This window comes from Megalobrama amblycephala, unplaced genomic scaffold (assembly GCF_018812025.1).
Source record: "Megalobrama amblycephala isolate DHTTF-2021 unplaced genomic scaffold, ASM1881202v1 scaffold370, whole genome shotgun sequence".
Classification (NCBI taxonomy): Eukaryota; Metazoa; Chordata; class Actinopteri; order Cypriniformes; family Xenocyprididae; genus Megalobrama; species Megalobrama amblycephala.
Genome location: NW_025953349.1, coordinates 127,558 through 141,687, shown reverse-complemented (window position 1 = coordinate 141,687; position 14,130 = coordinate 127,558).

The window sequence follows — 14,130 nt, the reverse complement described above, 5'->3', positions numbered from 1 at the left end:
TATGGTCATCTGCCCTCTTTTTCCAATTGAAAACCTGAGAAAATCGCTTTTTAAGTTTTTTTGCCCGTTTTTTTGTTGATATCTTTCAAAATCCATTGCATTTAAAGGGATAAACTATTTATTTTACAGCTTAATTTGATCAAAGACATATATATATATATATATATATATATATATATATATATATATATATATATATATATATATATATATATATATATATATATATAAATGCTATTAAACCAGGCTAAAGCTCAAATTATTTTAAAGTATTTATTTGAATTAACCCTTTAAGACCTGAAGGCTTTTTTAGAGTTCTTTTTTTTTTTTTTTTTCTGAGCGACACACACACAAGTAAAGACTCATAACTCCAAAACTCTAGCAAGGAGAGTCAAAAGGTAGGTATCATTTGTTAGAAAACATTTTAAATTTTAAGAAAATATAAATTACATTACATTTGGACATTTTCTTGCTGAGAAACAGCTGATAAAAGACAAAAAATATATATAATTTTTTTTTAAATAATTTTTCTTTTTTTATTTGACATGGAATAACTCAGGAACACAATAAGATCGCTAAAAAAATCTTTTTTGGTGATGCTCTCCTATATGTGAGCTGCATCTGGTTCAAATTTCGTGGTGATATTATAAAGAATAGTTTGAAAAATTGTTGTTCATTTTTTCCGCAGCCAGGTGGCGCCAACGGGCGGTAAACTCCGGTTTAGAGGTGCTTCTCAGCACTCGTTAGGAGTTTTTCAAAATGGTTAGATGCATTAAAAAGATGAGATTCTAAGCTTTAAAATGATATCTATTTTGTGTTATTCCACGTTGGAAAACGAACATGGATGGGTCCGGGAACATTGGATACACACTGCATCCCGGAGAGATGAGAGACATGTTTTTAGCCAAGTATGTTAAATAATTTCGTGAGTAATATCTTGTGATCAACGCAATATATTATATTGATTTCGGATTCATTTTAATCTTGAGAATCTGCTTTAAATATTGATGTGCCATTTTTTATGATCTGTGCATTTTTCATGAAGTTATGAGCACGTGAAATACAATGACTTAACATCTCATAATAATGAGAAACTTTATCGTAATTAGGACTTAGTATCTCATAATAATGAGAAACTTTCTCGTAATAATGAGCAGGGCCGGCCCAAGCCTTTATTGGGCCCTAAGCAGAATTTTATTTTGGGGGCCCCTTGTTGGAATAACTTAAGATAAACAGTATCTTATTATATAAAAAATAAATGTAAATTTACAAAACGCACAATATTAAATTGCATACGTAAATAAAGACATAAAATGAACAGATCAGATGGATCTGTAACAAGATAACAATAATAAATGTATTAACATTAAAGGAATAGTTCACCCAAAAATGAAAATTCTGTCATTTACTCGCTCTCAAACCTGAATGAGTTTCTTTATTCTGTTGAACATAAAAGTTATTTTGAAGAATGTGGGTAACTAAACAGTTGCTAGTCCCCACTGACTTCTATAGTGTATTGTTTCTATTAAGTCAATGGGAACCAACAACTGTTTGGTTACCCACATTCTTCAAAATGTTCAGCAGAAGAAAGAAGTTAATATAGGTTTGGAACAACATGAGAAAGAGTGAATAATGACAGAATTTTTCATTTTTTGGGTGAACTATCCCTTTAAGGACAAGCGGCAGCATGTTTAATATTAAGCTGCTGTCACTTTAAGACCTGCACGCATCTAACAAAAAGACACACATTCATTTTTTTCTCAAATGATTACTTTTACTTTAGACATAACCAACGATGTTTATGTAAACCTAGTGAGTATTTGACAATATTAGCGCAATCAGATGTAATTGGGCGCTGTTTGACAGGCTTTTAGTATGCATGCGCTTCAAGTTTCTGGTCTCAGAAAAAGCGCATGTCAGAACAGCATATGAATGAAATGTTTAACCGGCAAGGCTTTAAAGCACATGCAAATAATGAACTTTTGTGATTGTGAATAAGTGCAGTGTCCAGTGAGTGTAACTCTATTGCTGCGTTAACATGTGATGTAGGGCTGTATTGGAAAAAACTGACATTGCGATTTTTGTTTTTCTGCAATATATGCTGCGATATGAAATAAATTTAACAGATTACTTGAATAGCTCTATTTGGAAAGAATAATTCTAGAACGATTGGGGTGATTTAAATGAAATAAATGAGTGTTTTATATTTTTCAGGTAAGTATTCAGGTCCAGAAAATGAATAATCAAATGTAAAATAACACTGCATAGTATTCACTGTATAAATTGAATATAATTATTCTGTTAAAGCAAATTTTCTCTTTGTATTTTGTTGTTTGTTAACATTCATGAAACAGAAAGCAGCAAGCCTGCTGTGACTTTAAGACCGAATGCGCGGATCGTTTATAATGATACACATCCGTTTTATTTGTTTGCATTACCTAAGCCATAAGAAACTGTGTTTACAAGGACATTTTGACATAATTCTGCGTGTATATGTCCGTTCAAACACAAATAGATGCGGAAGTGGTCCGAACGCAATTCGGTGTTCACGTGCGTCTGCGCGGCTCCGTGTGACACGTGCAACTTTGGTTAATCTTTGCAGTTCCTTTGATGTGACTATCGTGGATACGCACATCGCGATATCGATGCTAAAACGATGCATTGTGCAGCCCTAATGTGATATGAATGTACGTCGAGTTGTACAGTATTTTTGGGACGGAGGCACTAGAACTGCAACTGATCAAGCTGTCATTTCATATGCTCTTGGGGGCCCCCTGGTGGCTACGGGGGCCCTAAGCAGCCGCTTAGTCTGCTTATGCCTTGGGCCGGCTCTGATAATGAGAAACATCTACGCATGCGCAGAGCAGCGGAGCAGTGACACGCTAGCGACATCCGCTGGTCAAATGCGAGAACTCCGCAACCATGGCACGTTCTGCAAAGGTGTAATCTATAATATCATTAAATAAATAACATTATTGATAAATTATCAGTAGCCTATATGAGACGGGATAGTCTCATTTGTCATTTGTAACATTCATTTAGTATGTTTGTGTATGAACAAGCAGAAACACAGATGGATTTCAAACAGATAGAGGAATTCTTTAATTTTCTTAAATTCTTAAAGGATATAAATTGTAATATTGACATGCTCTGTAAAGCTGCTTTGAAACGATATGTATCGTGAAAAGCGCTATACAAATAAATGTGAATTGAATTGAATTGAATTGAAAGGAATGATAGGCTAACAACACACACCTATCCAACTCTGTCAAAGAACGCTTCACCTGGAAAGCTGTCTTTTGCATACATTCTAATGAGTTATAAACATCTTAAAAGGTGTTTTCTGTAGGAATATCACTGGAATGAAGGTTTATGACTGGCCAAGTGCTTTAGGACCCGGTTTAGCCTATATTATAGAAAAGCTTTCCAGCGCATATGTCTAGGCAAACCTGCACATGATCACATAGCCGAGACTCATCCGCGAAATATGTGTTAAAGTTAACACATAAACCCACACATTTTATGAAGACGTTGCACTTAAACTTAACGAATAAATGTCATATTCCTTCCTTAATCTTCGTTTTAAAAAGCTTTCGCGTTCATGATGCAGTTTCCACCGTTACCACGCAAACCACTTTGCGTTCGTGCGCATGGAAAAGTAGTGAAGATATACTGATAATTTATAACTGATGTTATTTAATGATACTATAGACTGCTTTGTAGGCCTATATTACACTGACTTTAACGAAAACAGAAGTGCACGAAAGCAGAATGTGTCATGTTTGCTGTTCTCGCATTTACGAGACTTTGACCAGCGGATGTCGCTATACCGTGCCACGCCCTTCTGCTCCGCTGCTCTGCGCATGCGTATAATTTTCTCATCATTATGAGAGTTTCTCGTTATTATGACAAACTAAGTCATTATTACGAGAAAGTTTCTCATTATTATTAGATACTAAGTCATTATTACGAGAAAGTTTCTCATTATTATGAGAAACTAAGTCATTATTACAAGAAAGTTTCTCATTATTCTGACATAGCCTACTAAGTCATTATTATGAGAAACTTTCTCAATATAATGAGATACTAAGTCATAATTATGAGAAAGTTTCTCATTATTATGACTTACATAATTTATATTTTTTTACTCAACTGTGGCGGAAACAGGCTTCCATAGTAAGGCAGACAAGCTTAACAGTGTGCATATAAGCTTAGCACTAGCACACACATACAACTGACAAACACAGTGAATGTGAACTAAAATAGCATGGTAATGAACTACATGACAAACAGCTGTGATGATTAGTGTCCATGGAAACAGATGAGTGGTGGGAAACAAAGAAAAAGAACACATGACTGATGACAACAAAACTAAGGCTGTGATAATGAAACTACCTGAACAAGTGTAACAGCTGGGCTATATTACTATGTAGTTACTATACTGCTGGGTTAAAATTAACTCAAAAATTGGTTGGCAATTAACATCACTTTAACACACATACTTACTAAAGTAACAACACAGGAGAAAAGTCAAACATTTATGGATAAGTAAGAACACCCATGAAATAAACATATAGGCAAAAGTAAAAACTTTACAAACTAGAGGTTACATGAAAATGGTCACTTCCTGATAAACTGGTGCTAAATATCACTAAGAAAAAATGTAATTTGCTGCAGGAGAAGCCACTGTGGGTCTTTTTATCTCATGTGATAATTTACTTGTACCTCAGAGCATGTAAACTAAATGCAATAAACCCGGTCATGTTCTCTTGTTTTCAGAACGCAGTAGTGTAAGACAGTTCTAATGAACGACAGACTTTGGCTAAGCCATTTCAGAATGACCAAAACAAGATTTCAGATGCTGAGCAACAAGATTGGTCCACTGGTTACTCCAGTTATGCCGTCAGTCATGTGCATCAAGGAATTCATTCTGTAAATGTGTTTCCAATTTATGCGGCAGGTTTTCTTATGGGATGAAAAATTATCCACTTCAGTCGAGCGCATACGTTTTTTATGCACATCTTGGCATGTCCACCCAAAACGCACATAATAATAAGTGGATGGAAACATAGCTAATGTCTTCAAGATTCATAACTAGAAAACAACTGGCAGGTGAGTTTTTGACAGGGTTTGAGATAAACTCTGCAGGACAGTGGCCGAAGTTGTGAGTGAAAATGGAGAGAAGAAGAGTAAAAGCAAAGACTTATTTTTAATCTCATTGTATGATGAAAAAAAAAATAATAATAATAATTGGGGAAATGAAAGGACAATATATGTTTTATGGCAAAAACTAGCTTATAAATGTTGTGACTGTTCATATATAGCTCATTTTAAACAATTTATCATGCAAAGTGCTTAAAAAATGATAAAAATCCAAAATTAAAATCAGAGAAAGTAAAATAATTAAATTTGCTAAAATATGTATAAAAAGATTCAGTAAATGTAAAAAGTAGCCTATAAAATATAGATTAAATAATTAAATAAGCTCACACTACATAAAAAGTAGTCTAGCAAAATAAAGTAGATTAAGCAGAATAAATAAAATATAAATGGTTATTTGAAGGCACTTAGAATCCAGCAGCTGTCAACTGTGATTGGATGTGGGGGAAAATGGACTAGTTTTCATTTCTTCTGGGTAGGTTTTTTTTTTTTGTTTTTTTGTTTTTGTTTTTTGTTTTTTTGTTAAGTTTTGAGCTGGAGATGTTTCTGGGAGCTAACAAACCTGAAACTGTCCAACAGCGTCAACAGCAGTTAAAGTTACAGCAGGAGGCTGCATCTTTCTGCACTGGGCTTCACAGGTATGGTGTGCTTTGGTGGCTTCAGTACCACTTCACAGGCAGCGAGAGGCATCTAATCAGCTAATACAATACAATACAATGCAATGCTAATACTAAAAAAGAAGTGACTGAATAAATGTGTCACGAACGCCAGCGAAGCTCCCTCGATCGGCCACCGGAGGTCTCACTCTCCCGAGTACTAACTGGACTACAAATCCCAAATGCCCACATACCTGGCCTGATTACGACTATTTAGGCCCCCCCCCCCCACACACACACACACGCACCTCGCGAAGTATTATTTGCCCCGCAACAATTTCTGAGCGTTTATTACTTGTTTTCTGTCTGCCTGTGTATCGACCTTGTTTTGGATTACCGATTACCGCCTGCCTGTACTGTATTCCTGTTGTTTGCCAATAAACCGCTTATGGATCCCAACCAGCCTGAGTTTGCGTCACAAAATGATTGAAAAACATGTATTTTCCTGAGTTCTGACCTTAAGCCAAATGAAATGTTGCACTGGCATTGGCTAACCCAGAGATTTTCAACCCTGTTCCTTGGGACCCACTGCCCTGCAGAGTTAGATATAAACTTTGCAGATTAGACCGTTGGGCTAACCTAAAGAAAACTTTAACATCAACACAAGCCGGAAATATTGATTAACTAATGGGATAGTCCAAAATTGACCAAAAATCGAATAATCAGCTACAGAAAAATGTTTGGTGGAGGTTTTGCTGTTGGAAGGAGGGTCTACATCTTACTACATTCAAACGTCTACTTAATTTCTCCACCCTGCATTGTGACTTATATGGTATTTAACATAAATGCAAAAAGTACAACTGTCTGTTATAAGTTTAGTCAGATTGTGGAAATTAAGATCAGACCACATTGTATTAGTAACCAGTGCCGAAATCTAGAGGCTTCACAGACTTAATCTTGTCACTGTATATGTGATTTAAAACATTTTAACCTAAAGCAACAACATAAAAAAATGTGAAAAAGGCCTTGTGTGTCCCAGAGTCAGCACTCATCAACCTGTCCATCCTTCTTTTGCTGCCAGTCTTGTCTGGCCTGTTGAACTCTGGTTCTGTCCAATTCCTTGGTCCTTCCTTCTCGCCTAAGCCCTCCGATCCCTACACTCCCAGTGGTCTGTCATCCCTCTGGCTTGATCAGGCTCCTTCGTCCCTCTGATTCCACCTTGCTCTGTCATCCCCCTGGCTCCACCACAGACTTCTGGGCATTTGGCTGTGCTTGGGCCCTCCACCCTGGGGTTCTCCAGCTCATCCAGCTCATCCAGCTCTGCCTCATGGTTTCCTCACCAGTTCCGCTGTGGACTCTGGAGCTGTCTTTTCCTCCACCAGCATCATGATTGTCTTCTCTTCTGCCTCTATCTTCAAATTCCCCAGCTGCGCCATGGTCAATGGTCACTCGGGCTCCACCGTGGATTTTCATTCTTTCAGCTCCGCCATGGTTTTCCACTTCGCTGGCTCCATAGGTTCTGCGATAGTCTTCTCCGACTTGGTCATCAGCTCTGTGGCGGTCTCCAGCTTCCCCTAAACCCTCTGAGTCAGACTCACATCCACTTTGTGGTCTCAGCTCTCCTTCCTTCCCCCAGCAGAGAGAACGAGCAAGAGGGAGATTTAAAATTAATCAGAAAAAAAACTGCAGAATGAGAAATGGGACACAATACAAAAGAGCTCAAAATAATATCACTGGAATGAAGGTTTATGCCGACAAGCGTTTTAGGAGCTGGTTATTCTAGAAAAGATTTCCAGCGCTGGAGAGAGCTAAGAGGGAAGGCCTGAAAGCTGCTTTGATCCCTCTTCTCATGTGAATACACTGGGTTTTGATTGTCTGGAGCTGAGGTGCTGTTTGCGCCTAACAACGAACACTTTGTACTTACTCTTGTGTACTGTATGTTCATTTTTTGTGCTTTCTTGTCGTTCGTTCATCAACATTTTTCGTGAAGCATACTGCGCACTGACGGTTGCTAGAGAATGGGGTGTTTAGCGTCATTGGTAGTGCATTCGCCTCGCATGCCAGCAGCAATCGAGCAGGGTGGTTAGAATCGGAGTGTGAGTTTTGGAGGCGGAGCAATGAAGAGAGGGGTGTGTTTGTTTGGGTTGATTTCAAATATCAACAGCGGAGTTCAACTTACTCACTTATATTTGTTTATTTATAGGCCTTTATTTCCTAGGTTCTTTGTCCATCTTATCTTATCTTTGTTTTGTGCATATTTTCTAGTGATTCATCAAAGACATCTTCCAAGTATTATTCATTTGTTCCAGAGCTTTGTTTTTGTTAATAAATATTACCACTTTCTCCAAATTCCTTGCATCAACTACTTACTACTTCTTTGCATAAACCATGATAGAGGTCTGCACAGGCTTTCAACAGGCCTGAAGCTGGCCCGTACCCAAGAACGTTTGACCCAACCCGAACCTGACCAGTATTATTATAGTTTAACCCAAACTCGACCCAAACCCGAAATCCGTCGATGTAGAAATATACCTGTATTCATGCTATCATAAGCCAAGACAGCTTTGTAAGACCCACACTGCACAGGAAGCACACTAGCCAGAAGGGATTAAATCTTTGTTGGCCGAAGACCCAAGTTTGGTTTGAAGACAAAAAACGTACCAAGCATAATGTTCTCTCACCATTCCTTATTTCTAACATGCACTCACCACATTCGGAGTGGTCTTGCGGCTGTCAAAGCAGAAACGAAAGCTGATGCTCTCCATGTGTTTTTCCGTCATCTCCATGCGCATGTGTATGTAAATTGCATGAGCTTAGATCAAAAGATCTGAAAAAAGAAACCATGCATTTATCCACCCATAGACTCTCCCCTTGAAGAAATCAGGACAGAAGTGGTCGAAAGTGGACAAAAGAGATGGATTATATTACACCAGATGCAAATGGTAAATGGGACGAGCGTCTCCATCGTCTGCTTGTGGTCTGATCAACCAAAACACATCTTAATACCAGGTGTAAACAGGGTCTTACGTAAGAGTAGGGGGAAGCCCCACCCATGACTGGTGATGATTAACCCTATTAACCCTTTTCACATTTCCGAGTTTCTCAGAAGCAGAAGTTGTTATGGTTGGGTAAACATCTATAGCTGTGAATGAGAGTGCAAACGCAAGCTCATGCAAAAAGTTTCGCATTCTGCTGCATTACAAATTTCAAGTTTGGTGAACTCTGAGCTGCAAATTCGCATCATGTGAAGATGTGACCAGTAGAAGATCGATACTTCATGGCGTGACCTCTTTGCTGAATTAAAAAAAAACGCATATTTTTGCAGTAAAGTCAAGTAGATTGTATATTTTTATATTTTGAATGTATTACTATTTGTTATATTGTTGAATTCACATATATAAAAAAGACGTTGCAGAGCATGACGTCATATCACGACTGTTCACAATGAATTTCGCATGCTCAAAGTCTAGTGTAAATGCGGCTTAATTCAGTTTCAACTAGTCACAATTATAATTTAAGATATCTGTATTGAACCTGCTGTTGTGTGATGTGAGACTGAATTTACTCAATTCCTCCCCCACACCAGAGCCCCTCCCTGCCTAATGCTTAGTGCTAACTGCTAACAACAGTATTCTGCTTTTGTTGTCACTGAGAGAAAAGCTACTTGATAAATTATTTAAGAATTATTAAATGATATCTGGATGCGTTCATATGGTAAAAGGTCTCCAGCATGCTTTTAGCCTAATAGCACTGTGATTTTAATTGAATCATGTTGCAAAACAGGCCAACTGCAGTGTAATGTTCAATAAAGACAGAGAACTGCAAACTGCTTGTCTGAATTTATTTATTATATATTTTAAAAAGACATGTGACGAACAATGAAATTATACACCAAAAACATGAAAAACAGCACAAATAAATGTGACAGACAAGAATAATGCTTCAGAATCAAGGCAGACCCATGCAGTCAAAAAGGGTGAAGGCTGATTTTAAAAAGATTACAAGTTAATAAAAGTTTAACTTGCATTGATGACATTAGTACATTACGTTATGCAGCCTATGTGTTGTGCCTTCTGTGATGATGCAGGTTTACTCATGTCATAAGGTAATAATCCATAAGGTGGGAGTATTGTATTGTATTATAAAAAGAGATCCGTGATGGTGATATTCTGCTGTGTTCATTGATGAGGGCCAGTGTATTGAAAAATCTGATTGACATATCCATAATTAAATAGCAGATATCTCTAAATTAATTCCAATTCAAGATATCTACAATTGTAATTTGACTAGTAGTAAATTACTTTCAGATATCTACAAATGTATTTTGGATATCTTTAAAGATGATGAATTAAAGATATCTTAAACTTGATTATGACTTAGTCAAACAACAGAGATTTGGTATTATCATTTTTAGTGTTAATTCAGTAAGAGATATCTAATTTAATTATCACTACACAGCAAAAACTGCAGTGTTAAATTAACTCTCCAGGGAGTACATGTGAGACCATACTCAAGAGTGTTAAAGTTAATGAGATAATTAAGTGATTAATTGAGTGATGATTGAGCATTATTGAAGACACCTGATGATAACAAGCAGAATCACCAAAGGAGAAAATCACATTTTTTAAGCCACCATCGTGGAGATGAGGGTTTGCTTTAGTTGGGCTCTTGACCCTTGACTTTTTAAAATAAAATTTTGTTTGGGTTGTTTTATAACATCCAGACAAACAAATGGAAAAAATGATTAGGTGGTGTTGGTTATGTTTTACATAATCATTATTTGCCCTGAATCACTGAACTCATTTGGAGCCCAATCTCTGAGTTAGATTTACATTATTGATTACAGCAGCACTGTGATTCTACAGCACAAGATCAGCTTTATCAATATAATCTGAAGGATTTCACAAACAGTTGTTCTGAGCAAAAAAAAAAAAAAAAAATCTTTCTTTTAGGCACACACAGACATCAAGAATCAGTCTGTGAATCTCAACAATGGTGAGAATAATAAAGCATGTTGCAGTGCATTCTGGGAGCCACCAATCAAAATTCATGGCTCCCATCATGCATTGCTGCATGAATAAATTATGAGCTGAATTGTCTTAGTAATTTTCTTTATTCTCATATTTTATTTTGTTCCGTTTATGTGACTTTTTAGTAGCTTGTTTTCTAATGTTCAGAGTTGATCTGTTGATCAGAATATGTTGCTTGTCACCGTCCTTGAGATTCACAGGCTGATTCTTGATGTCTGTGTGTGCCTAAGAGAAATATATATATAAATTTTTTTGCTCAGAACAACTGTTTGTGAAATACTTCAGATTATGTTGATAAAGCGGATCTTGTGCTGCTGTAATCAATAATGTAAATCTAACTCAGAGATTGGACTCTAAATGAGTTCAGATATTCAGACCAATTAATGATTATGTAAAAACATAACCAACATCACCTGACCATTTTTTCCACTTGTTTGTCTGGATGTTATAACTCAGTTAAAACAGCCCAAATAAAGTTTTATTTTAAAAAGTCAAGGGTCAAGAGCCCAACTAAAGCAAACCCTCATCTCCACGATGGTGGCTTAAAAAAATGTGATTTTCTCCTTTGGTGATTCTGCTTGTTATCAGGTGTCTTCAATAATGCTTAATCATCACTCAATTAATCACTTAATTATCTCATTAACTTTAACACTCTTGAGTATGGTCTCACATGTACTCCCTGGAGAGTTAATTTAACACTGCAGTTTTTGCTGTGTAGTAAGATTGTAATTTGAGATCTCTAATTAGAATAATGCCTAGTACAAAAATCAATTATTGATATTGTTAATTACAATTTAAACTAGTCAAAACTTATTGTAGATATCAGAATATGTTTTCAAATTGGAAGTCAATGGAAGAATAGCCTATGACTAGTCAAAATAGAATTGTAGATATCTTCAGTGCATACTATGTGATTAGTCATAATCACATTTTAGATATCTTAATTCCAATAAATTAGTCCAATCGGTCTTTGTCAGGTGACGTCACACTCGTGAAAACTGAAGTGCATTATGGGTGTCGCCGCCATTTGTGAGGTATCCAAACAATCTCTGTATCAGTGCAGAGTTGTTTCTTCTTTGGCTTCTTTTCATTGTAAAAATGGCACACTTTTGTTGTGTGAAAAGCTGCAATAATATGTCCCACAATAGAAAATGTCAAAAACTTTACTACGAGATTAGATTTAGTCGGTTTCCTAATTGAAAAAAGGCTGTATGGAGAGTATGTAGAGGCAATAACAGGCGCCGGAACACATGGGTTGCCGCGGTGAGACGCAAAACATCACTTTCGTCAAGATATGTCCATTCATGTATGCTTGCTCTCTACATTTTCACAAAGGTGAGTTAGAGATTTCTGTTTTCTAAAGTAGCAAACGTTATAGCAACGCATTGTTTTGGATTGTATGTGCTATGAAACAATAGTCAATTTAAACTGAATCCTTTTACTTGAATATGTCTACATTTTTTTATTCTTAATTTTGCTACGGCATTTTTATTTTATATACTTAAGCTACGACATTTTTGCTCTGTATCCATATGCTGATTCTAATTTTCTGACTACTTTTTACAGCTGTGGTCTTATGTTATGTAGCTAAAAACCTTTTCATTTCATTGCAGATCAGCCTGCTTAAAGATTATGGAGACTGACCCAACTGGACACCATCCCTTCCTACATTAAGGCCACATCAGCATTAAACACAGGCTGTGTCTCAATCAGCTCCCTAGTTCAGTAGTTAGGGCACTGATCAGGACGGTCTCAGTCACAAAATTTGTATACACAATATACTGATTCAAGAGCTCAGAGCTGATTGAGATGCACACACAGACACTAAGGAAAAACAATGCAGTCAGCTACTTGGGTAAAGTTGGTTTTATATTCGCACATTCGGACTTCTGATAAATTCAGACTTTCCAATAAATGTGCAGTAAATTAATGTTTGCGAATTTTAAGCAGCAACATGATATTGACAACCAACGATTGTCAACTTATAACATTTTTCACAGTCGATCAAAATAGGCAAGTATTGTTTAATGGCATATTTACTTGTGAATGTCCAATGTAGTGTGATTAACAAGGCTATTGAATACAGATGTCCAAATGTGCGAATATAAAACCAACTTTACCCAAGTCAGTCAGCTGACACTATGGTCCATCAGGCTGGAGAAAGTGATCATCTTCACACTGAGAAGATGCAGGAGGCTGGAGGAGATGGTGATCTGCATGTGCAGAAGTAAACCGACTTGATATGTACAGGATGTCTGATGTTTGTTTTGGAGATGATGTTAATGTACTATACGGGTCTGCCAAACCTGGGAACCTTTATGGCGTTATTACAATTTTTTTTTTTTTTGGTGCCTCTGATTCCAGATGCAACAAATACAAATTTCAAATGCTTCTGTAAACCTTGATGTACCTCAGATTTGATCTGCCTGCACAACACTTCTCATGTTCCCCTGAGACAGTATACAGAACATTCAATGAAACTGTGTCATATCTATATGCAAACCTGAAGCTTTCAGCTGTATGGGCAGACAGAGATGATTTGCACAGAAATATGTCTACTTTGTTTAAATACAGAGTAGCAGAGATTATTGACTGTTTTGAGATTTTCACAGAGAAACCATCCAATCTGACAGCGCATGTTTGAATCTTTTGTAGAATTGTAGTGTAGAAATGTGCTGATGCTTTATCCAGTCTTGCATGAACAATAAAGCATGTATAATTAAATTTTTCAGGGTGATTTGTAGATTTATTTTATGAGTTCACAGGTATATGCACTTACAGTATTAACAGGATAATTAATAATATACACAATCTGTAAACCAGATATTTAACTTACAAGACATATCTTTGTTTTTATTATTATTATTAAGGCCTTTGGACAAAAAAAAAAAAAAAATACCCATAATGTCATTGACCCAGACAACACAGAGGTAGATGGAGGACAATAATTTACAAATTATTTTGGCTCTAAAAGGTATTCTATATCAGAATGTACTATAATAAAATACATTTTTAAATTCTACATACATCTCTGGTGATGTTTATTGGAACAATGTTTATTGTGTTATACATTGGTTTATGTACTTAAAGGCAGGGTAGGTAAAAAATGTATAAAAAACTTTTTTTCAAAATTTGTTTAAACTTTATTTATATATCAATACATAATTAATAGGGCTGTAACGATATGCGATATGAAACCGAAATCGCGATACGCAGGTCCACGAACCTGTATCGCGATGTGAGAAGGCAGAATCGCGACACACCCCTTCCAACTCCCAGAGTTATCCTTCCTGTCCAGATCCAATGCTACCACATTTTTAAATTACTATAAGTATTAGGGGTGT